We start from the raw sequence: 24,805 nt of genomic DNA on the forward strand, positions 1-24,805 counted from the left end.
GCATTTTTTCTCCACTTTCTTTCTTTCCAGATTTTTTATCTGTTTCAATGACGTACCACATCCTCGCCTTTGCTTTCCGAGGTTTCTTTGACTGCCAACCCTTTTTTCTCTCTTATTTTCAACGAGCCCCTTGTTTTCTATTCTGATTCACTACATGCATAGCGAGGGCCTCTGTACTGGCTGTCTTGGTGCCATAGGAAGCTTAGGAGGGTTCAACGCAGGTCAACAATTCTCGACATGTCGTTGACACTAGAGTCAAGGCCCGTGGGTTGAAAAGAAGGTACCCTTCACAACGAGTAGTCCAAGTGCCGCTGGCAACGACCCCCAAGCACAGAAACTACAAATACCTAAACATAAATACCCCAGAAAGTGGAGGGGAAAATCGCACCACCGGTAGCATAGTGGTTTTCCCACCAGACAGGTATAGTGGAGGTCGTGGGTTCAGATCCCACCTGGCGGGCATTTTTTCTCCGCTTTATTTCTTTCTTTCCCAATTCTTTATCTGTTTCATTGACCTACCACGTCCTCCCCTTTGCTTTCCGATGTTTATTTGACTACCAACCCTTATTTCTGTGTTTTTTTTAACGAGCCTCTTATTTCCTATTCTGATTCACTACATGTATAGCGAGGACTCCTGTTCTGGCAGTCTTGGTGCCATAGGAAGCTTAAGAGGGTTCAACGCTGGTCGACCACTCTCGACATGTCGTAGAATGTAGAGTCACGGCCCGGGGGTTAAAAAAAACGTCCCCTTCACGACGAGTAGTCCGAGTGGAGCTGGCTACAACCACCAAGCACAAGAACCAAAAATACCTAAACACAAATACCTCAGAATACGGAGGGGAAAATCGCCTCACCGGTAGCATAGTGGTTATTGAACCAGATTAGTATTCTGGAGGTCGTGGGTTCGGATCCTACCTGGCGGGCATTTTTTCTCAGCTTTCTTTCTTTCTTTCTTTCCAAATTCTTTATCTGTTTCAATGACCTCCACATTCTCCCCTTTGCTTTCCGAGGTTTATTTGACTGCCAACCCTTACTTCTGTGTTATTTTCAACGAGCCACTCATTTTCTATTCTGATTCACAACATGCATAGCGAGAGCCTCTGTTCTGGCAGTCTTGGTGTCATAGGAAGCTTAAGAGGGTTCAACGCTGGTCGACCATTCTCGACATGTCGTAGACTCTAGAGTCATGGCCCGGGGATTAAAAAAGAGGTCCACTTCACCCCGAGTAGTTCGAGTGGCGCTGGCTACAACCCCCAAGCACAGGAACCAAAAATACCTAAACACAAATACCCCAGAATATGGAGGGGAAAATCGCCCAACTGGTAGCGTAGTGGTTATCAAACCAGATTGGTATTCTGGAGGTCGTGGGTTCGGATCCTACCTGGCGGGCATTTTTTCTCAGCTTTCTTTCTTTCTTTCTTTCTTTCCAAATTCTTTATCTGTTTAAATGACCTACCACATTCTCCCCTTTGCTTTCCTGGGTTTATTTGACTGCCAACCCTTACTTCTGTGTTATTTTCAACGAGCCACTCATTTTCTATTCTGATTCACTACATGCATAGCGAGGGCCTTTGTTCTGGCAGTCTTGGTGCCATAGAAAGCTTAAGATGGTTCAACGCTCTTAACTTAAGACCACTATCGACATGTCGTAGAATGTAGAGTCACGGCCCGGGGGTTAAAAAAAACGTCCCCTTCACGACGAGTAGTCCGAGTGGCGCTGGCTAGCACCCCCAAGCACAGGAACCAAAAATACCTAAACATAAATACCAAAGAAAGTGGAGGGGAAAATTGCGCCGCCAGTAGCATAGTGGTTATCGCACCAGACTGGTATTCTGGAGGTAATGGGCTCGGATCCCACCTGGCGGGCATTTTTTCTCCACTTTATTTCTTTCTTTCCAAATTCTTTATCTGTTTCAATGACGTACCACATCCTCGCCTTTGCTTTCCGAGGTTTATTTGACTGCCAACCCTTATTTCTGTGTTAATTTCAACGAGCCCCTTGTTTTCTTTTCTGATTCACTACGTGCATAGCGAGGGCCTCTGTTCTGCCAGTCTTGGTGCCGTAGGAAGCTTAAGAGGGTTCAACGCTGGTCAACCACTCTTGACATGTCGTAGACACTGGAGTCACAACCCGGGGGTAAAAAAAAGGTCCCCTTCACCACGAGTAGTCCGAGTGGCGCTGGCTACAACCCCCAAGCACAGAAACCAAAAATACCTAAACATAAATACCCCAGAAAGTGGAGGGGAAAATCGCCCCACCAGTAGCGTAGTGGTTATCGCACCAGATCTATATTCTGGAGGTTGTGGGTTTGGATCCCACCTGGTGGGCATTTTTTCTCCACTGTATTTCTTTCTTTCCAAATTCTTTATCTGTTTCAATGACCTACCACTTCCTCCCCTTCTCTTTCCGAGGTGTATTTGACTGCGAACCTTTATTTGTGTGTTATTTTCAACGAGCCCCTTGTTTTCTATTCTGATTCACTACATGCATAGCGAGGGCCTCGGTTCTGGCAGTATTGGTGCCATAGGAAGCTTAAGAGGGTTCAACGCCGGTCGACCACTCTCGACATGTCGTAGACTCTAGAGTCACGGCCCGGGGGTTAAAAAAAAAGGTCCCCTTCACCACGAGTAGTCCGAGTGGCGATGGCTACCACCCCCAAGCACAGCAACCAAAAATACCTAAACACAAATACCCCAGAAAGTGGAGGGCACAATCGCCCCGCCGGTAGCGTAGTGGTCATCGCACCAAACCACTATTCTGGAGGTCGTGGCTTCGGATCCCACCTGGCAGGCATTTTTTCTCCACTTACTTTGTTTCTTTTAAAATTCTTTATCTGTTTAAATGACTTACCACATACTCCCCTTTGCTTTCCAAGGTTTATTTGACAGCCAACGCTTATTTCTGTGTTATTTTCAACAAGCCCCTCATTTCCTATTCTGATTCACTACATGCAGAGCGAGGGCCTTGGTTCTGGCAGTCTTGGTGCCATAGGAAGCTTAAGAGGGCTCAACGCCGGTTGACCACTCTCGACATGTCGTAGACTCTAGAGTCACGGCCCGGGGGTTAAAAAAAAAAGGTCCCCTTCACCACGAGTAGTCCGAGTGGTGATGGCTACCACCCCCGAGCACAGCAACCAAAAATATCTAAACATAAATACCCCAGAAAGTGGAGGGCACAATCGCCCCGCCGGTAGCGTAGTGGTCATCGCGCCAAGCCACCATTCTTGAGGTCCTGGCTTCGGATCCCACTTGGCGGGCATTTTTTTCTCTACTGTCTTTGTTTCATTTCAGATTCTTTATCTGTTTAAATGACCTACCACATCCTCCCCTTTGCTTTCCGAGGTTTATTTGACTGCCAACGTTTATTTCTGTGTTATTTTCAGCAAGCCCGTCATTTCCTATTCTGATTCACTACATGCATAGCGAGGGCCTCTGTTCTGGCAGTCTTGGTGCCATAGGAAGATTAAGATCGTTCAACGCTGATCGACAATTCTCGACATCTCGAAGACCCTAGAAACACGGCCCGGGCGTTAAAAAGAAGGTCCCCTTCCCCCCGAGTAGTCCGTGTGGCGCTGGCTACAACCCCAAGCAAAGGAACCAATAATACCTAAACATAAATGCCCCAGAATGTGGAGGGGAAAATTGCCCCGCCGGTAGCGTAGTGGTCATCGCACCAAACCACTATTCTGGAGGTCGTGGGTTCAGATCCACCTGGCGGGCCTTTTTTCTCCACTTTCTTTGTTTCTTTTCAAATTCTTTATCTGTTTCAATGACCTACCAAATCCTCCCCTTTGACTGCCAACCGTTATTTGTTTTTTATTTTCAACGAGCCCCTCGTTTTCTTTTCTGATTCACTACATGCATAACGAGGGCCTCTGTTCTGGCAGTCTTGGTGCCAAAGAGAGCTTAAGAGGGTTCAACGCTTGTCGACCGCTCTCGACATGTCGTAGACACTCGAGTCACGGCCCGGGGTTAAAAAGAAGGTCCCCTTCACCCCGAGTAGTCCGAGTGGCGCTGGCTGCCACCCCCAAGTGCAGAAAACAAAAATACCTTAACATAAATACTCGAGAAAGTGCTGGGGAAACAGCCCCGCCGGTAGCGTAGTGGTTATCGCACCAGACCGGTATTCTGGAGGTCGTGGGTTCGGATCCCACCCTGCGGGCATTTTTTCACCACTTTCTTTTCGACTCAAAAAATTCTTCATCTCTTTCTATGACCCACCACAACCTCCGCTTTGCTTTCCGAGGTTTTCTTGACTGCCAACCCTTATTTTCTGTCTTATTTCACAGAGCCCCTCATTTCCCATTTTCTGATTCGCTACATGCTTAGCGAGGGCCTCTGTTCTGGCAGTCTTGGTGCCAAAGGGAGCTTAAGAGGGTTCAACGCTGGTCGACCACTCTCGACATGTCGTAGACACTCGAGTCACGGCCCGGGGTTAAAAGAAGGTCCCCTTACCCCGAGTAGTCCGAGTGGCGCTGGCTGCCACCCCCAAGTGCAGGAAACAAAAATACCTTAACATAAATACCCGAGAAAGTGCTGGGGAAACAGCCCCGCCGGTAGCGTAGTGGTATCGCACCAGACCGGTATTCTGGAGGTCGGGGTTCGGATCCCACCTGGCGGGCATTTTTTCACCACTTTCTTTTCGACTCAAAAAATTCATCTCTTTCTACGACCCACCACAACCTCCCCTTTGCTTTCCGAGGTTTTCTTGACTGCCAACCCTTATTTTCTATCTATATAAATATATATATTTATATTTATATTTTTTTTGCTGAAACGTAGGCCACAATCGTGCTTTTACCTTGTTCGAAGTTTTTCTTCTCTTGTGTTCTCCACCATCTTCAAAGTTCTACTACTCCATATATATATATATATATATATATATATATATATATATATATATATATATATATATATATATATATATATATATATATATAATAGAAATAATATTTTGGAGAAGGTAGCAGCCTCAAACCTCTGCCAACGTTTCGACAAGGAGACTTGCCTTTTTCAAGGCATCAGGGTTCATCTCTGGCACACTGTTTTATAGATACAGATTGAGTTGGAGAGAAAGGGGGAGGTCGTTAAAAGCGTGGCCGGAAGGAGGACAGCAGAGTGGGTCAACGCTCGGTTGAATGGAGCGAAAAAGTGAGAGAGAAAGGGAGGTGTGGTTCTTGTGACAGGACCTTGCAGTAGAGAAAGAGGGAAGACTACGCGAGAGTCGGAGAAAACAGGGGGGAACGGCTTAAGCTGGGCTGCGGTGGGGCCGGGCGATCTCAAAGGAGGCTTCCGGGAAGATCGGGGACGAGAGGGGCGTTTTGGGGGGGCAATTACAAGGTTACTGAACTGTGTGCAAGAGAGAAAACTCGTAAACAGCAACAGCCCGTATAGTTTGAAGATAGTTTGAAGGTAGTAAAGATGGGAATTGCTGCTTCTTGTCTGCGCTCAGCCATTACAAAATCTTGTTCTGATAGAGTGTCCACAAGTTTTCATAATCAATTAGATAGACTAAACAAGGCTGGTTTTCAAGAATCGGTCGTGAGGAAGGTTGTTCTGAAGTTAATAAAGTGTGTGAAGTCTAATTGGGCGGCCAAGGAAAAGGGCAGCGAAAAACAGCCCACAAAACAGGCAGTCATTCCCTACGTGCATAAGTTGGAGCATGGGTTAAAGAATGTTTCCAATAGGTTTGATGTTAGAGTGGTTTTCTCGGCTTCGAATAAACTGAACGGTGTGTGTAGCAAAGTAGATAGGTTATTATCAAATAGTAAAAAATGCCCAAGAAAACGAAATTGCGGAGTAGAGCACAACCCCCCCTTTGTTCGTTGTGCAACGTGTGTTGTTTATTGCCTACCGTTGAATTGTGGCCATATCTACGTGGGCCAGACTGGGCGATGCTTGAATATACGCCTGCAAGAGCATCGAAGTTCTGTTAAGTCGAAGGATAGCTCTAACTTGGCGAAACACTGTTCTGTGTGTGGATGTACACCGATTTTTTGCGAGGCTTCAGTTTTATCAAAACTTCGGGACAAAACCACGAGAGAAGTTATTGAATCATTCCACATTAAAAGGTGTGGGAAACGCTGTGTCAGCGCCCCCTCCCTCAATTTGACCGACAAGGAATACTCCTATCTGTGTCACACGTTGCGGAACTAATGCTTTGGTCTATCTAAGGTTGTGGCGCTGTTTTCAGGGTTTGCGTACTTTACGTTTGGCGTGTGTTGGATCTTATATATTTTTTTCTGCCGCATGTACCTCGACGGCTGTTAAGTCTTGTAATGGTTTGTGAAAAAAAGGGGGAGGGAATCCGACCACGTGTACTCTGGATGGTATATATTTGTATGTTTTTCAATAAACGAGTAGTTGCGAGTAAGCGCCGTGTTGTCTACTTCTTCCTTCGTCCTTGTTTTTTTAGCGCTTCTGTATTCCACCGAGATGAACACATACCAACTAGCCCAACTTTTAGTTCTTCTATAGTTTGAAGAATTTTGACTGCGGAGGTCAGTGTTCCCAGAAGAACAGAAGGGGTATACGCGGGTGCAACTCGCGCGGAGCTTTGCGGTACATTTAAGGACTTCTTTTCTGTTTTCTTTTTTTTCTTTTTTTTGCGTGTGTGTGTGTAAAGTAGGTAGTAAGACAAAATGCCGAAGGTCGCGGGAGGCGCGTGCGCGTGGTATGTCGAACTCGGCTTGGAGCAACACAGAAAAAAAGGGGGGGAAGAAAAGCACAGAAATTGTAATCACGTATCAGCATTGGGGATGGGCAGGCGGGAATATTGCGAATGGAGATGCCCACTTTTTGTAAGAGCATTATTTTTCTGTTCGATTCAGATACCGTAAGGTTTCTAAGCTTCCTTTCGAAGCATTGATTCCAGCCGTCTCCAGGCAGTTGAATTTATGGATTAAGTACGATTCTCTGTATTTCCGGTCCCTTGGAGACTTAAAGTTTGACTGCAGAATATAGAGCTTGAGATCATCGAAATTGTGGTTCGGCTGGTTGAAGTGTTGCGCGACTGCTATGGAGGCACTGTTATGAGTGTCGGCCCGATGTCCATTCAGGCGTAAGTTCATAGGTTGACTCGTTTCTCCAATGTACTGCTTTTGACAGAATGAGCATTCTAGCATATATACAATGTTAGAAGAATTGCAAGTGAAGTTGGAATTAATCTTGTGAACGTATTGGCTGGCAGTGCTATTGACAATGAAATCCGTCTGCAGATGTTTGCAGGTCTTGCATCTAGGGCGGAGGCAAGGGCTGATGACTGGTTCCTGGGAAGCGCTAATTTTGGCATGCACTAAAATGTCTTTAAGGTTCTTGTTTCTTCTGTAGGTAACTCTTGGGGCTTCCGGGAACGTCTTTTTAAGTCGGTCATTATTGGCTAGAATGGGGTAGTATTTCCGCAGGATGTTGTTTATGTTAGGGAGCGCGTTTGAGAATTTGGTTATTAAGGCTGGTGGTCGGGCGTTTTCGTTTCGACGTTGTTGCTTGAGCACTTCGTCCCTTTCTAGCTTGGATGCTGTTTCATAAGCCATATCCAGCGAGCTGACCGGGTGATTCCTGCTTGCCAGGGTGGACTTTAGTTCATTAAGGTGTTTTATATAGTCTGTGTTATAACTGCATACTCTTCTTAGTCTGGTAGCCTGTCCTACAAAGATAGCTTGTTTGCAGTGTCGTGGGTGATAACTGGTGTAGTCTAGGTACTGTTGCCTGTCCGTTGGTTTCCTATAAAGTGTGGTTTTATGTTTATCATTGTCAAGAACAACAGTGGTGTCTAGAAAGTTCACTTGTTTATCCGAGTACTGGTATGAGAATTCATTGGTCGGGTGCGAAGAATTAAGATGCGAAATGAAACTTTCTGGGGCTGTGTGGCCGTGCTCCTAAATTATGAAGATGTCATCTATGTATCGAAGATAAACCTTCGGTCTGAGGGGGAAAGAGTCTAAGAGCGAAGCTTCAAGTTTTCCCATAAAAATATTGGCGTAGGTGGGTGCGAAAGGAGTGCCCATGCTGGTTCCAAAAACTTGCAAGTAGTAAGATGAGTCGAACTCGAAATAGTTCAGAGCTAGAACTAATTTTAGTAAGGTAATGTAGACTTCCAACACATGTTGGTGTCGGTTTTCTGCTAAGGCCTTTGATGTAGCTTCTATTCCTTCGGTGATGGGAATGTTCGTTTAGAGGGCGGAGATGTCGAGCGTGACCAGAAGGGTGTCATTGGGTATTTGCCCACCATCGTTTATTGTTTCTATTATGCGAAGCAAGTGTGGGGTGTCCTCAACAAATGAAGGAAGAGAAGTCGGAATGTCTGCAATGGTGATTCAGAAACCCAGACAATGTTTCCGTGGGGGTGTTGTTGTTAGAAACTATGGGCCTTCCCGGAATGTCAGCTGAAAACAATGCTTCTGTGGGGACTTTATGTATTTTAGGGAGGAGGTAGAAACGTCCTGCTTGCTTGTTCGTCGGTCTCATGAAGTTTAGTTCTGTTGTGGTGATTAATTCTCCGGCCAGCAGATCTGTGAGAGTGCGAAGTATCGTTTGACTGTATTCGTTGGTAGGATCATGGTCTAAAGGCTGGTAGTGACCATGGTTGTTAAGCTGCCTATAGGCCTCATCTTTATATTTTTCCATTGGTAAGATGACCACGCTACCTCCTTTGTCTGCAGGTTTAATTATTATGTCCGTTCTGGCTGCTAGGTTATTTAGAGTGACTTCTTCTGAGGGGGTCAAGTTCTTGCGTTTATTTGATTTCTTGGTTGAGATTAATATTTCTTTTGATACTGATTTTATATACAAATCGAGTTCTGGAGATTCATCGGCATCTGGTGTCCAAGTGCTTGGTGCACGGAGTGCGCGGTCATTGATTTCACTATTGTCTTGCTTATCGGAAAAGAATTTCTTCAGCCTCATTCTGAGGGAAAATTCGGTGAGGTCCTTGTGTAACTCGTATTCATTCACCCGCGACAAACAATAAACCTCGGGAAAACTACGACGCATCACACAAATCGGTCGCGTTTTAAACGCAACCTGGTGCTTTGTACCTTGCAGCACATTTTGGGGCAACATTTGGGTCTGATCCGGCGGAAATTCCCGCGTACTTATTCGATATGAAAACACTGCGCTCTGCGCAAGCGCTGACCACGACTTCTCGTTGCTGCCACGAATAGTTATCGGACTTTGAAGACTGGGAATTACTGCACAAGGTACAAGCGCGGAGACACGGGTCTTGACAGCTTGGAGGTAAACACCTCATATGGTAAACGAAAACACACCGCACCCCTCGTGAGCAACTCCACACAACGCCGACGCTCGTACATTCTTGCTTGCCTCGGCACCACGCGAAGCCATATTATTTGAAACAGGCCAACGGAACAAACTCGGAACAGACGTACTACGGAACAGAACAAGCCCCTAGTATAGTGTACTAGAATTGTAGTACACTATGGTAGCATATATGTAGTACACTATATGCGGTACACTATATGTAGCTTATGTAGTACACTATATGTAGTACACTATAATTGTAGCTTCTATAGTGTATTAGAAGCCTATACTATACTGTACTAGAATACAATTCTAGTACACTATACACCTACAGATGCCAGTACGGACCCAAATTCGCTCTTCGGTCGAATTTGGCATGGAGGAATTCGGCCACACCTCCGTGCCTCTCGTCCGTAGGTCATCCGTGAAACCAGTTGTAAATCTATAAAAAGTGCTTTGTTTACACAACTTCGACAAGAGTTTCGCAGAGAAAAATATAATGCAAATAGCTACAAAGTATGTCTATGACATCACAGTGACTAATTAACGTCATATTAAGAGACATTCAACTGGACCTAAAACTAAATCTTGAATTTCGTAATATTAGTTTGTCACAGCCAAAATATATGTAATACTATTGCAATAACAGCAGTTTCATGCAATTACGCAATTTTTTTTTTTGTTGGCGCACGTCACTTCCGTGGAGCGCAGCAGCCCGTTCGGGGGGTAATCGGCTCGGAAGCCCCATGTTGCACCAGACAAAGCCAAAATAAAAACGTCAGGTTTTATTGGCAGCTATTAACTATTGGACATGTATGATGAATGCAGGACATGTATCTGATTTTTAGCGCTTATGTTTACCATAGAGTTAATACTAATTACGCCATGAAATATGGCGTCGCATTCTGCACGGATGAAAACCGCAAAAAATACACTTAAACTTTTCTTTCCGTCACCACCAGTATTTAAAGCGTGCTACGATTTAAAAAGAATAAAATAAACCTCAAAGGGAAGTGAATATTTGGGGCTCTGCTTGTGGTAAGGATTCCGTAAGGATTCACCCCTACATTTGCAGCACAATAAATGTTTCATCTCTCTCTCTCTCTCCACCCTATCCACACCATCTTGGCCGTGTAGCTTGGCCCTATCCCCAGCATCTTGGCCGTGTTGGCCGTGTAGCTTGGCCCGAGGTACGGTTAACTTCTCGCACTTACACGTGACGCGCCGTGGAAAAACTAAAGAAAAACGGCAGTCGCCAAATGTCGTTGGCCAACCAAAGCCCGAGTGGTTGGCTTCAGACCACCGCCCAACGTATAACCGGGTCTTAGAAAAACGTCGTCGGCCAACCTAAAGCCCGATTCGTTGGCCACAGACCACAGCCCAACGTTTAACCTGGACCGGCAGGCCAACTCCGTTGGCCACCGACCAGCCCCCGATGTATTGCCAATGGTTGGCAGTCAGCCTGCTTCGGCATGCAAACGTTATGAAGCATTTATTGTATTTGCCTAACGTGTTAATCATGTCAATTTACGTTTTTTATTTCGTTCTCTTGAAAGTAAAGTAAAAAAATGAATATTTGGGTCTTTTTATGTGGTGCATCGCGGATAGCCTTGTGCCCATTTTTTCACTATTTTATTATGGTTTTCAATTTCAAGTTGATGACCTAAATATTTTGCTTTGATAGATGCATTTTTAAAGGTAGCGGTCTAGTAAAAAAGTAAAGGGCAACAAAATTAACTGCATAACAAAAACAAACACCTGGTAGGACCCCCCTTTCTATCGTTAGCCATTCTATCCGCCGAGTGTGGCCCATATCCGAAGATGGTGGGGATAGGGGGAGAGAGAGAGAGAGATGAAACATTTATTGTGCTGCAAATGTAGGGGTGAATCCTTACGGAAGCATTGTGTTGACCGTGGTGTCGTACCTTTGGTTACACGGAGTGCGTGGTCCTCCAGGCGACCGCTAGACAGCAGTATCTCACACTGCTCTGGGAAAAGGGCATTTGGAAGGGGTGGCAGGTCGGGGTTTTTCTTGCAGTCCACAATTATATGACGGAGCGTACCTAACTGATTACAGAATTTTCATTCGGCTGCGTACTGGGCCGGTAACAATAAATGCATTCTTACGCGGTGTACGAAAGTGCCTGGGGTAATACGATAATTCAGGTGAGCGAGAAAGGCGCGCCGGAGTTTCTGTGCCAGATGAAGCGATCTGCCAAGTTCTTTTTCAACGTTACTAGAAAGAAAATGTGAAAGACAGTGCGACAAAGGATCGGCCGCCTGGTGTCCTATACAATATTTTTGCGCTAAGTGCCCCTCGTCATGCATTCGTGAGGAGGAAAATCTACTGGAATGAGTCTGGCAGCGTAACAACGACGTCCGTCTGCAAATTTGTCGCCCAGTACTGCGAAACACCAGATCAAAGAAGATACTTCGGTAACACGTTCCGAAAGCGTGACCAACTGGAGAAAAACAGTGCTACTACATGTTTACAGAGCTGCAAAGGGTGTAAATCTTTCCCTCCTAACCCGCACGCACACACGGGCACCGCGCTCCACAGCGAGGCGCTTTGTGAGCGACCAGCGCTACAATGTGACCCTAGTCACCCCTGAGGAGGGAACCGAGCTGGTTCCAAAAACTTTCGGTTCTTAGTTAAAACGTTTGGTTGGAGAGGGCAATTTTATTTCCTCAGCTGCCGGGGAAAGGTTTATTCATCTAGGATCCTCTTGAGCTAGTCACTTCTTCTGCCACTTGACCGCGCGTCCCGCGCCGTCGCCCCGGCGCCCGTGTTTTCATTCGGGTTTCGGTTTACACAGCGCGCGTGTGTAGAGTTCCGCTATATAGCTCCCGCAGGGAGCTCCCTGTATATAGAGGGACTCTACGCTTGTGGGGATGGTGGCGCCGTCTAGGTTTTACGCTAAACACCACATTTTCTCTTGTGCTTTTGGAAATGTTCACTCAGCGTGTCTCCACAACGTAGTCTGTGAACCGGCTTGGCATTTTATTTCTTTTTGAACGCGGTGGCTGCGTCGCCACTTCAGTTGGGGTGGTTGAAGTGAAGGCTGTGTTGAATCCACGGCTCCCTCGCCATTTTTCGGCTCCTCAGCTTCGGCGGGAAGTCTTGCGGTGTCTTCGTTTGACACGGGCGTGTCATCGGCCCCAGGGCTCGTATTCAAGTAGTTTCTGGTTGTAGTCCTGAAACCTGTTATTGCGTCCTCTTTGGCAAATGTTTTCGGAGGAACCTTCGATTCTTTTGAAAAACGCTGAGTTTCTCATCGTTTTCTTCCCTGCTGTTTTTGCTGTGATCACAGTCACTTGTACGCGGGTTACTACGTATGGGTCTGGGTCGTAGTGCGACTCGTGAGCCAATCTTATTGTCCGCTTTAACAGTACTCGATCTCCCACCTGAAGAGAGTGTGGAGCTGCATGACGTCTCTCGTCCACGTATGTTTTCATTTTTTTTCTTCAGCGTGTCCCTCTCTCGGAGCGTTTTGTATTCGTCTTCGGTTGCTGCCCCTAGGAGTTTTGTCTCACATTTTTCTCCCGAAGAGAAGCTCCGCTGGAGAGAGACCTCTTTTTCGTTGCAGGGTCGCCGTGTAGTTGAGCAGGTATTCTTGCAACTCTGTTTCCCAATTTCTTCTATTGCTGCTGCTTTCACAGTCTTTATGTTTTTGATGAATCTCTCAGCCTCTCTGTTGGCTTGCGGCCACAAAGGTGTCATTCTGTGATACTTTATTTCGTTTGCACCCATGCAGCTTGCAAAGTCAACGCTGAAAAATTGGGGTTCACTGTTCATTTTGACTTTCAGTGGCATTCCATGAATGGCAAACATTTCCAGCATTTTCGCTGTCACTGTAGGCGTGTTCAACGAAGGCAAGATTGCGACCATGGGAAATCTTGAGTACTCGTCTACTACGACCAAGAGGTAGTTTCCACAGGGAATAGGACCTAGAAAGTCTGCTGCAACAGTGTGCCATGGCCCTGGAGGTAGTTCTGTCATCTGAAGAGGTGGTGTCCTGTCTCTTGGAACAGTGCTCTGGCAAGCACGGCAGTTCTTGATCAGGTCTTCCACCTTTTTGTCCAGACCGGGAAGCCAGGTTTTCTCCCTTATCAGCTGTTCGTCTTTACGACCCCTTGATATCCTCTGTGGGCAATTTCTATCGCCCTCCTCTGAAGCTTATCTGGAAGTACAAGCCTTGTGCTTCGAAGAATGACGTAGTTGTCGGTCACGGTGAGCTCGTGACGAATGTGAACGTAAGCTTTCAAGGCAGTTTCTTCCCACATTTTGTCAGATGCCTTCTTATCATCCCCTTGGATGGCAACGATGAGCCTATGCATAAATGTGTCTTCTGCGTAGGCTGTCTCAACTTCAGTCATGGTCATGACTTGGCACTCAGTTATGGTCATGGCTTGGCACCCTGCTAAGAAGACCGACATACTCTTGAGTTGCTCTGCATTCTTTTGTTTGCGGCATCACTTCATCTTCGTGTGCATGCCTTGACAAGAAGTCCAGTGGGTTGTCTTTGCCAGAGATGTGCTCGACTTCGTAGTCGTATTGCTGCAACCTAAGGCTTAGGCGTTCGAGCCTAGCAAACTGCCTCGCCCTTGGATTCTGCAGGATAGAGACCAGAGGCTTGTGATCGGTCTTGATGGTGAACTTTCCTCCAGCAAGGTACACTCGGAAGTGTTCCACCGATGACATTATTGCCAGCATCACTTTGTCAATTTGTGGATACCTCTTTTCTGTCAGAGTTAGTGCTTTGCTGTAGTAAGCCAGGATTCTCTTTTCCTCCTTTTCCTGGTTTTTCTTTCGCAAGCACTGCACCGACTCCATCGGGACTTGCGTCGGTAATTAGGTATGTCTTCTCACAGTCATCATAGTAGTCTAGGGAGTGATTGGCAGCCAGCTCTTCCTTGACCTTGTCTAGGGCGTCTTGTTGCTTGCTGGTCCACTCAAAGATATTCTTGGCATGTGTGAGCTCACGTAGCGGCTCTACAGTACGTGCCAGGCCAGGGATAAACCTCCTACAGTATTTGATCATTCTAAGGTGGCTTCTGACTTCACTTGGATTGTTTGGGGGTGTCATCTTTCTCACCGCCTCTACTTTTGCTCGGTCTGCTGTGATACCTTCTGCTGAGAACAGGTGTCCGAAGAACTTCAGGCTGGTGGTGCCAAATACGCATGTACGCGGCGCTTCCGCTGGATGACGCCACTGAGCCAACCCAGCAGGCGAGCGGAAGCCGCGCCCGCACACGGCCACCGCAGAGAGCAAGAAGAACGCTCTCCGATGGGCCGCGCGAGCCACCGTTGTAAAGAGAATCAGTTAAAAAAACGAGTCGTTTCAGTTCAGCCAACTGCTTTGAATAATAGATAACCGTTCAGAAGGTGGATATAATCATAACGTCCGAACGTGAGAAGCCGCCCCTATAGTTATGATGGGGCCTGTGACGCCAAGCGCAGCATCTTCAGCGACAACGAACGAAGATGGCGCGAACCAGTCCAGCGGTGACGACGGGGCGCGCAGCGACACCAGATCCGAAAACGAAGTCTCGAGTGACTCCACGACACCACAGCCGGCGATAGACACGGCAGCCGTCATCCAAGCAGCTATACAGGCAGCCGTTAGGGAAGCGATAAACGGTATGGCGCTCCTTCAAACGCAACAGACGCCTGCAACGCCCGTTACGTCCGCGGCAGAGACTTCGCGTCTGGTGCCATCATTTGATCCCCTTTCATCAGGCTGCTCGACCGTCGACGTGGAGATTCGGTGAGTTTACGGTTGGTCGGACAGGCTGATCTCCTGCAACGCACTATGCAGATTGAAAAGCCCGGCCAAGACCTGGTACGATTCCCTGTCATCAGTGGATAAAACGTGGGTGCAGTGGAAAGACAAACTAAAGCGTGCATTTCCATCGACATCAAGAATGCAACGCCTCTACCGTGAAATGGAAGCCCGTTGTCGCAAGCGAGGTGAGCCCATAGAATCTTACTACTACGACAAGCTCGCCAAGGCTCGCCGGTGTAATATCAGTGACAAAGGCTGTGTCGAGTACGTCATCACCGGCCTGAACGAACCAGACACAATTCGAGCAGTGAGCGTTCACACGTACGGTACTCCCGAAGAATTGCTTCACTGTCTCAAGCGTCTAGAAGATCGTCTAGGAAACGTAGTTTCACTGGCTTCCCGCCAAAACGCAAAGCATTTCACCGACTATCAAAGGGGGCTCTTCGAAGGGGCCGATCACCTTACCAAGGCAACCGGAGCCAACATGGCCGACGATCGCCGAACTCCCTCTCACGCAGACAGACGAAGAAGCCTCTCTCCAATGAGAAAGGGGTACCGCTGTGTCTTCAACTGCAACGAATACGGCCATTTGAATCTCCATTGCCCCTCTCCCCAACGGAAAGCGCGATGCGGCGCTTGCGGACGAGTGGGCCACGAAACGAAAGACTGCAGACCGAAGAAGGGACGAGAACCGCGTGTCGCTCAAAACGTTGTGAAATCCGACTTCCGCGCTACCGAAGACGTGAACAAGAAATATTTCATGCCAGCGAAACTGAACGGACATGAAATACGTACCTACGTCGACTTGGGCAGGCACTGCGTAACCCTACGTCAGGAAGATGCAGAACGCCTGGAATTCTCCTACACGAAACTTAAAGAACCGCTCCCTATAGGAGGGTATACATCGGGATGTGTGACGCCTTGCGGCGAAGCAAGTGCTACCATCACGGTCGACCAAACGACAGCCGACGTTCATCTGTACGTGGTACCAAGCAGGTCGCAGTCCATACCACTACTTGTTGGGCAGCCGTTTACGAAACAGCCTCACGTAACGATTGTAAGGCGGCGGCAGACAGTCAGGATTTTTGAGGAGCGCAAAAACGTCCAAGAAACCAACGACACGCTGCGTTCCATTGAGATCTCCGATCTGCCCCAACGTTCAGTCTCCCTGTGGGCCAAGGATCCAACCGTTGTTCCGCCGAAGTATATGGGATTCATCAAGCTCTACGCCACGGGTGGCATTCCAAGCACAGATGTGTTTGTCGACGCACAATTCAGGTGTCAGGAAGGACGTGAGCACTGCATACCACGCTGCGTCGTAACTGTCGACGAGGCGTACGAGACACGCCTACCCATCATGGACATGTTAACCCATAACTTGGACATCAAGGAACACGAGCGGGTAGCACGAGCGGAAATCTGCTATCCAGACGATATGCCGGAGCGAGAAATAAACGTCCACGTCACTCAGCGACAGCCGATGCCACGCGAAGAGATAAAAACTGGACCTGCCGTCACTCCGCACCAGCGAAAAATGCTGGAATGCCTTATCGACGAGTATCGTGATTGCTTCGCACGCAACATTTCGGAGATCGAGAAGACCAGTGCAGCAGAAATAAAGATCGAGCTGACGACAGAAGAACCAGTGAGATTCAGTCCCTACCGACTTTCCTACGCAGAGAGGGCTCGCACGAAAGAGATGATCGAAGAACTGAAGCAAGCGGGAATCGTTGCCGACTCGACTTCCGACCACGCCAGCCCTATTCTCTTCGTGCGAAAGAAGACAGGAGAACTGCGGATTGGTGTCGACTACCGTGCACTTAACCGTGTGACGAAAAAGGACAGGTACCCGTTGCCACTAACTGATGATCAGCTTGACCGCCTCCGCAAAAAGTGCTTGTTCACGAGTCTTGACTTGTCGTCTGGTTATTACCAGATCCCCATGGAAAAGGAATCCAGACAAAAGACAGCGTTCGTCACCCCTGACGGCACTACGAGTTCGTCCGAATGCCGTTTGGGTTGGCCAACGCCCCAGCGGTATTCTAGCGGATGATCAACGCGGCTCTAGGACCTCTGCGATACTGTGTGGCACTCGCCTACATGGATGACAACTTGCTCCCAACGACAACTGTACAAGAGGGACTCGAGCACCTGCGAAAGATTTCGGAGGCTCGACGAAGAGTGGGACTGACGCTACAGTTGGGTAAGTGCTACTTCTTCTGCGACCGAGTCGACTACCTTGGCTATGACATTTCTGCTAAGGGGTGCAACCAGAAACTCTCAAACTTCAGTGTGTAGCTGAATTTCCGAAACCGACAAATGTGCACGAGGTCCGCCGATTCCTGGGACTCGCAAGCTATTTCCGACGATTTGTCAAGGGGTTCGCCACTATTGCTAAGCCTTTGACGAAACTGACTTCCAAGGACGAAACTTGGAAGTGGAGAACAGAACAACACTTCGCGTTCGCCGAGCTGAAAAAGAGGTTAATCGAAAAGCCTATCTTGGCTCAATTCTCGTTCGACGCAAGAACGGAAGTTCACACAGATGCCAACAGATATGGGCTGGGAGCTATTCTCTCACAAGAGCAAGCTAACCGGCAGCTCCATCCCGTCGTGTACGCCAGCCGACGAACAACCGAGCGTGAGGAGAGATACCACTCCTACGAGCTGGAAATATTGGCAGTTGTGTGGGGGCTGGAGAAGTTCCGGTCCTACCTAATAGGATTAAACTTCAAAGTGGTGACTGACTGCAATGCCGTGCGGGCAACCATGAGTAAACGAACACTCCTACCTCGGATCGGCAAGTGGTGGCTTCGACTGCAAGAGTTTACCTTCGATGTTGAGTATCGAAAGGGCACGACCATGGCGCATGTCGACTCACTCAGCCGCTCACCACACGACCCTCCCGAAGAGACCGAAGTCGTTGGTGGCATTCATATCATCGCTACGTGCGTGGAAGCTGCCTTGCTGTTGCGCAAGTTAACGATCCCAAAATAATGGCACTGAAGGATAGGTTAGAAGAAAAAATTCGCTCCACTCCACCCCGTGGATGTGGTTGGAAAGCAAAGCTGTAAACGGCACCCACATCGGTACGATTACTCATGCGACTTCACTTAAATTCACTCACGTCGCTTTACACATTGTAAAACCAGAGAGAAGTGAAATGCACTTAACCACACCCTTTATTACTTCAAAGACATATTCTTGGTAAGGTTAAATCATGAACGATGATTGGTTGAGTAGCATTGGTGTAGCACATGAGTCGAGACTCTTTTTTATAAAATGAAATTAAGCTCAATCCCGGTGTTAGACGATCTCATTTCTTCGTGTCTGCCGCCGCGGACGGAGGCGACGACAATTGCCACAGATACGGTAGAGGAGTAGGAGGAGGAGGAAAGGGAAATACTTTTACTCAGATTTCTGAACTGCCCAGAGTGCGGCCAAGGAAAGTGGTTCCTTCATCGGACCCCATGTACAGTCCGCACCGCCTGTGCTCTGCGCACCAGCTGAAGCTAGGTAAGCAGAGAGGGGCTAGACGGCAGCCTCTGCCATTGCTCTTCTTTGATAGTTGGCGGAAAGAGAGGAGGGTGCTCAGGGCTAAAGTCGCACACCCCGTTTATGTGGCGGAGTGTTCCTACTTCTGAGCAAAATTTACATTTAGCGTCGTAGCGATTCGGGTGCATCAAGTGAAGATACGTCGAGTGTGGGAAGGAGCGGGATTGTATGAGTGGTAGGGTAGTATTGGCACTGGCCATCAAGGAGTATTTGAATGTGTTCCTTGATGTTTCGTTTGGTGTGAGGGTGGACGACAAGGAGCTGTGATGTTTTACGTGAACACTGCATGCCACGGGCTTTATGACATTTGCGTACTAGAAGTGAGATGCTATGCGTCGGTGTGAGCGTCCTTTAATTTTTGTCATTTTTAGCACACCCACAAGGCGAGCGCAGAGCCGTTAGATCTGCCGCGGGTGGAGCGCACCGTGGGCGGAGCCCACAGTGGCGCGAGAGTTCGCGTGACGCTACTATGTGGCATTCAGCGAGAATGCGGGGGGTAAACACGTAGATGCGCTCGGGGAGTACACCACGTCCCTTTTCCGTCTCCGCGTGGGCTCGTAGCTAGATCGGTAAGGCAACGGGCTCTCGCTTTGGTGCTCTATTGGTCCCAGGTGCGATTCCTGGCGGCGGCAGTAAATTCTTTTATTTGTTCGCAGGAGTTTTTTGGTGACAGCAACGGTCGCGAAAGAACCTTTGGGGGTAGAGGCAAAAAGCTTTGCTTTAAAAACGGTGCCTCACGAAAAAAGATCGGCGCGTACAAAGCGAATATCAGTTGCACAACGGCAAGGTGTTCGAGAAGTTTCAAGACGGAGGTTCACAGCAAAGGCTCCTCTGGGTGGTCCCAAGTCAGACACGTTGGAGGGTAGTGAAGGTTTGTCACGACGACATCGGGCATTCCGCTGTGGGCAAGACACTGTCAAGGTTAAGAGAGAACTACTGGTTTCCAGGCATGAGGAGCTACGTTAAGCGATACATAGCGGCTTGCGTTAAATGCCTTTTCCACAAGACGCCCGCCGGAAGAAAACCAGGCAAGCTGCACAGCATCGAGAAGGTGAACAAGCCATTTCATACGATCCACATCGACCATCTCGGCCCATTTGTTCAGAGCAAGTCGGGCAGCGCGTACATAATTGTGGCTGTTGATGCCTTCACGAAGTTCGTCAAGTTTGGAGCTGTTCGTAACACCTCGGCTGGACCAGCGGTGCTGTTTCTTCAGGAAATTGCTAGCGTTTTCGGGCCACCGAATGTAGTAATCACAGATAGAGGGACTGCATTCACAAGTGTGAAGTTCAGGGCAATGTGTGAAAGCTTTTGAATCACGCACGTCAAGACATCAACTGCCAAACCACGAGCAAACGGTCAAGTGGAACGGTACAACCGCATGATAACTCCGGCGGTGGCAAGCATTACCAAAAGAAAAGACTGTCGGGACTGGGACTCGACAATGCCTCATATGCAGTGGGGTATTAATACCACCATGCACCAGGCCATGAAGACTACGCCGTTTGGACTTGTGTTCAACTTCAGATCCCAGAGTATTACGGGTGACTGCGTGGAGGACGCCCTCACGGATCATTTCGACAAAGAGTTGGAGGAGAAGAGGGCCGCAGCAATGAAAAACATTCGTGAGGCCCAACATAAGCAGCAAACACGTTACAACAAGAATCGGGCTGAACCGTCTGAGTTTCAACCAGGAGACATCGTTCTAGTCGAGCGAGAACCCACATCGAGCGGAGAATACCGAAAACCTAAAGTCAAATAAAAAGGACCGTACTTCATAGCCGAGAAGCTTCCCAATGACCGCTACCGCATCAGAGACGTCCAACACACCCGGAAGACATGAAGAGCATATTCCAGCGTAGCTCCCGTTGACAAGCTCAAGCTTTGGGGGAAGGACATCGACTCAGAAAGCTCAAAATCGGACGAAGACAAGAGTTTCGACCGGGACGGTCGTTAATGCAGGATGGCCGAATATACGCGGCGCTTCCGCTGGATGACACCACCGAGCCAACCGAGCAGGCGAGCGGAAGCCGCGCACCGCTGCCGCAGAGAGCAAGAAGAGCGCTCCCCGATGGGCCGCGCGAGCCACCGTTCTAAAGAGAATCAGTTAAATAAAAACGAGTTGTTTCAGTTCAGCCAACGGCTTTGAATAATAGATAACACGTATTTCTTGCTGCTCTGTGTCAGTCCATCAGTCTGAAGAGCATTCAACACGAGACAGAGTCGCCGGTCGTGTTCCTCCAGGTTTTTTTCCGACACCGAAATGTCATCACTGATGTTGATGATTCCATCTTCATCAGGCAGGATTTGTAGAATGGCATTCTGGAAGACCTCTGCCACTGACTTGACTCCAAAAGGAAGTAGCTTGTACCTCCTGAGTCCGATATGCGTCGAAAGCGTTATTTGCAGTGACTGTTTGTCCAGCTCTAGCTGATTGTACCCTTCGTTCAAGTCTAGTTTTGAGAGTAATTTGGCTCCGTTCAAGATCCCAATGATATTGTCACGAAGCCAAGGACGACGCAGTTGTTTGGAAAAGAGCAGCGGTCAACAAAGTGACGTACGTGCGTCGGCGAGCGTCGCAGAATCGAATGCCGCGGCGTCTGCTGTGCAGGCTTTTATCTTTCGGCGCGAGAGGTTCTGGAACCGTCGATTCGCATCCAGAACATTGTAGATCACAGAAGCTTATTCTGGGCTAGCGGCGTTAGGGCGAAACACTCTACTTATCTGAATGAGATAGCCCGTGCGGCATAAAAATAAAGAATGGAACACGCGCTTCGCATGGGACAGAGATAACAGAGCCTGGCGCGGCCGGGCATTAAACACAAACAATAACTAAACAAACCCGTACATGGTTCGCGGCAATATCTTCTACCGCCGGCATAATGTGCCTCTGTCTTTCTATGGCAACATTAGTCTCCCTCATGTCCACACATATTCTTAGAGCATCCGGGTGTTTCATCTTCGGTACTGCCACTATCGGTGAGACCCAGGGTGTTGGTCCTGTCACTGGTTCGGTGATGTCTTCTTCATCGAGTCCTCTCACTTCTTTTCCGATTCCATTTCGCATCTTGAATGGTATCCTTCTGTGTGTGCAGGCCACAGGCTTCACATCCGTCTTGATCTGAAGCTTGATCTGGAAGTTCTTCAATTTCCCGAGTCCGGTAAAGAGACTTGAAAATTCCTTCCCAGGATCAATTCTTGACTTCTCTTCTACGTATAACGTACACGTTGGTCTCTGTTGTCTTCTCCCTGGCCTTAAATGTTGCTCTGAACATTCCCAGTTCTGTAAGGGCTTGGTTTACTCCGTACGGAACCAGGTGAATGCTTGTCTCCTGCAAGGGTGTTTCCAGGATGTCTCTCCACGCTCCTTCTCCAATCATGTAGACTCCTGCTCCAGAGTCCACGTAAAATTCTATTCTGGCTCCCCCTATCTCCACAAGCACAGTAAGAATTTTAGAGTTCTTTCCTTCTGGAATATCTTCTGGGTTGTTTCTCTCTCTGACCGTTCTGCACATTTTGGCGAAATGGTTCTTCATGTTGCAACTGTGGCAAGTGGATCAGGACATTTCTCTCTGCCTCCCTCGTGCGGCCTCTTTCCTCCGCAGCATGTGCATTGCCACTTGCAACCTTTGGTTCTGCTTTCTTCTGCTGCTGTTTCGACCACTGTTTCTTCTCTTGGGTCACCTTGTTCACCTTGTTCACTGAAACTGGCCATTTCTTCTCCATGTCAGCTGCTTGTCTTTCGGCGTTCTCAAGGCTGCGACCTTCAAGCAGTAGCCGCTCTAGCGTAATGTCTGGGTCCCGCAGAGCATTCCTTCTTAGGATCGACGACGTGGTTCCCTCTATCACCTGAGATAGGATTTCTTTGTCCACATCGCCGAACTCGCAGGAAGAAGCTAGTTGGCGTAGGCGCACGTGAAACTCGCTTATGTTTTCTGTTGCTTCTTGCTTCGCTTGTCAAAACAGATGCCTTTCGAAGACGGAGTTTTTTTGGGCGCAAAGTGAGCCTTCAATTTCGCAATAGCCGTGTCGTAGAGAGCTCCGGTGTTGGGAAGAGTAAGAAAAATATCATGGACAGCTTCTCCGGCTAGGTGCATCAGTAGTGCTCTTTTTCTCAGGTCATCTGTTAGCCGCTACGGAGTACTTTTCAAATCGTGCATGTCACCTTATCCATCTCAAGGAGACTGATGTCGCGTCCTCATACGGACCGAAAGGAAGAATGGTAGGAACTTGGGCTTCCATCCCGACGGCTTACTTGCTCTCTTTCGCGGCGTCTTTTCTGTAAGCTCCTTGGGCGTGGCTCGTCTCGTGATCTTGCCTTCGAGTTTCAATCTTCTCTAGGCGTTCTGTTTCGCAGGGTCTTCTCGGTATCCCGTCAGGGATCCCACACATGTCGCCAGAAATGTGTACTGTACTTTCTCAGTTTTTTAGGAGGAATTGTCTTGCTTCTTATTAAGGACATATAGTTAGACTGCTATTGGGTTTGTTGAAAAGCGAGATGTAAACGTGCAACCTAGCGCGCCTGCGCTTCTCTTTCTTCTGCCACTTGACCGCGCATCCCGCGCCGTCGCCCGGGCCGCCCGTGTTTTTCTTTAAGTTTCGGTTTACAGAGCGCGGGTGTGGGAATGGTGGCGCCGTCTGGTTTCTCCGCTAAACACCACAGACTGCACAACGCCGTGAATGAAATCTTTGCCCCCAACACATTGGGATGGCCGCGACCGGGCGACTGTAAGCCAGCGTGTGGCGCCAATACACTCGGGCGGTACCAATCTGATATATAATACTCACGAGTTCCTCCTTTATTGCTTCGCAACCTCCTTCGATTCGGATTTCCTCCATTGGCTAGTGGCAGCTCCACTGGTGATCCCGAACCTCACATTTTATACAATAGGTTCATTTCCCCAGAACAAAATGTCAATTAACTTGGTTTCAAATGTGCGATGGAATACTTATTATAACTTACCAACGAAAACGACGACATCGTCACCGACAAACATCCACGCGATCAGCCGTGCACTGCCGTAGATGACTCATGTACGGCCAGTCGTGTCTTTCAACGTTAAATGTCCTCTTTCCATCTGCTTCCCTTCTCAGTAACCAGATAACAATTGAAATACACAGAGTTGACAATGTATCTATTTCAAAGGCACTGAAATGCTAACCCAGAAACATTTCCAGCATGCAATTGATGTCACCGAGGCTGCCTTTAGTGACAAACCAGTAGGCGCAGGCGTCCTTTCGTAATTTATGGGGTGGTCATTTACTTTCACATTGGGAACCACTTCCTGCACAAAATGTGGAAATGGCTTTTTTAAAGCCAGTCCGACTTTGTTTAATTGCTGGGACAACTTCTATTTCTCCCCCACCCTTCCTTCACCAGGCTCCGATTGTGGTCAGCCTTCAAGCTTCATTTGTTTAGGGTGTGTTCCTAGACACACGAAAATTTATGTGTATGAAGCGACCAGTTGTCTTGCATGTATGGCCTTTAAACAACCCTATCATTTCTGGCCACCCTCCTACAAGCCTGCGTAACGTCTGCACAATTTAGTCGGCACAGCGGGCTGCAACGCTTTCCGAATGCTTCTGGCGACAACTTAGTGTCGTTACCTGATTAGGCCTGAGACTTTCTCTCACACCTCCAGTGTCCTGGCAAGCCCCCATTCGCTTGGTATCGACTGTACGATGTGTTACTCCCACGCTGTCCCGCATTAGCCTTCCCTTTTCCCCTACCTCGCTCTGGTTTGCCGCATTACCCCGGTGCTGCCGTAAGTATCTCTTGGCCATTTCTTGGCTGCTAACGGTGTTTTCGTGGAGGACGACGACGACGAGCTGATGTGTGCTTCGCATCGGCTCTGGTTCAAGGATCAACCTCTGGCGGAAATCACCTTCAGTGTTTCGAAACAACGCTCCTGTAGTGTTCCTTAAGTCACCAGGGGCACGTTGATACCAAGCGCGATGCCCTACGTGCACTTTTTTTGCACTTTGCTGCCGTTTAAGCTACCGAGGCGGCGGCCGCCACGCTATGCCTGACGCGCTAGCGATGCAGCCTATCCCGCACCTGGACAGTCACAACGCTCCAGATGGCGAGTGCAACATCGTGCGCCATCGCTGAAGAAGCCCACCAGTCGTCGAACGGCGGCTCAGAGGATGAGGAGATGGAAACCCGCGACAACCAAGACGCCTCTCCACATTCGGGGAAGACGACAC

General features: G+C 48.3%; 1 non-coding gene and 1 pseudogene across 1 annotated transcript; one reads left to right on the forward strand and one right to left on the reverse strand.

Moving 5' to 3' along the window:
* LOC144166055 (uncharacterized) overlaps positions 1-22,840 on the reverse strand; it is a 123,468-nt pseudogene extending 100,628 nt beyond the window's left edge.
* Positions 2,256-2,328, forward strand: Trnai-uau (transfer RNA isoleucine (anticodon UAU)). Its single transcript has one exon. It is a non-coding gene; the product is annotated as a tRNA-Ile (tRNA).
* Positions 22,841-24,805: the final 1,965 nt, after the last annotated feature.

The sequence above is a fragment of the Haemaphysalis longicornis genome, unplaced genomic scaffold (assembly GCF_048455015.1).
Source record: "Haemaphysalis longicornis isolate Haplotype H1 unplaced genomic scaffold, Haemaphysalis longicornis Haplotype H1 scaffold_1, whole genome shotgun sequence".
Taxonomy (NCBI): Eukaryota; Metazoa; Arthropoda; class Arachnida; order Ixodida; family Ixodidae; genus Haemaphysalis; species Haemaphysalis longicornis.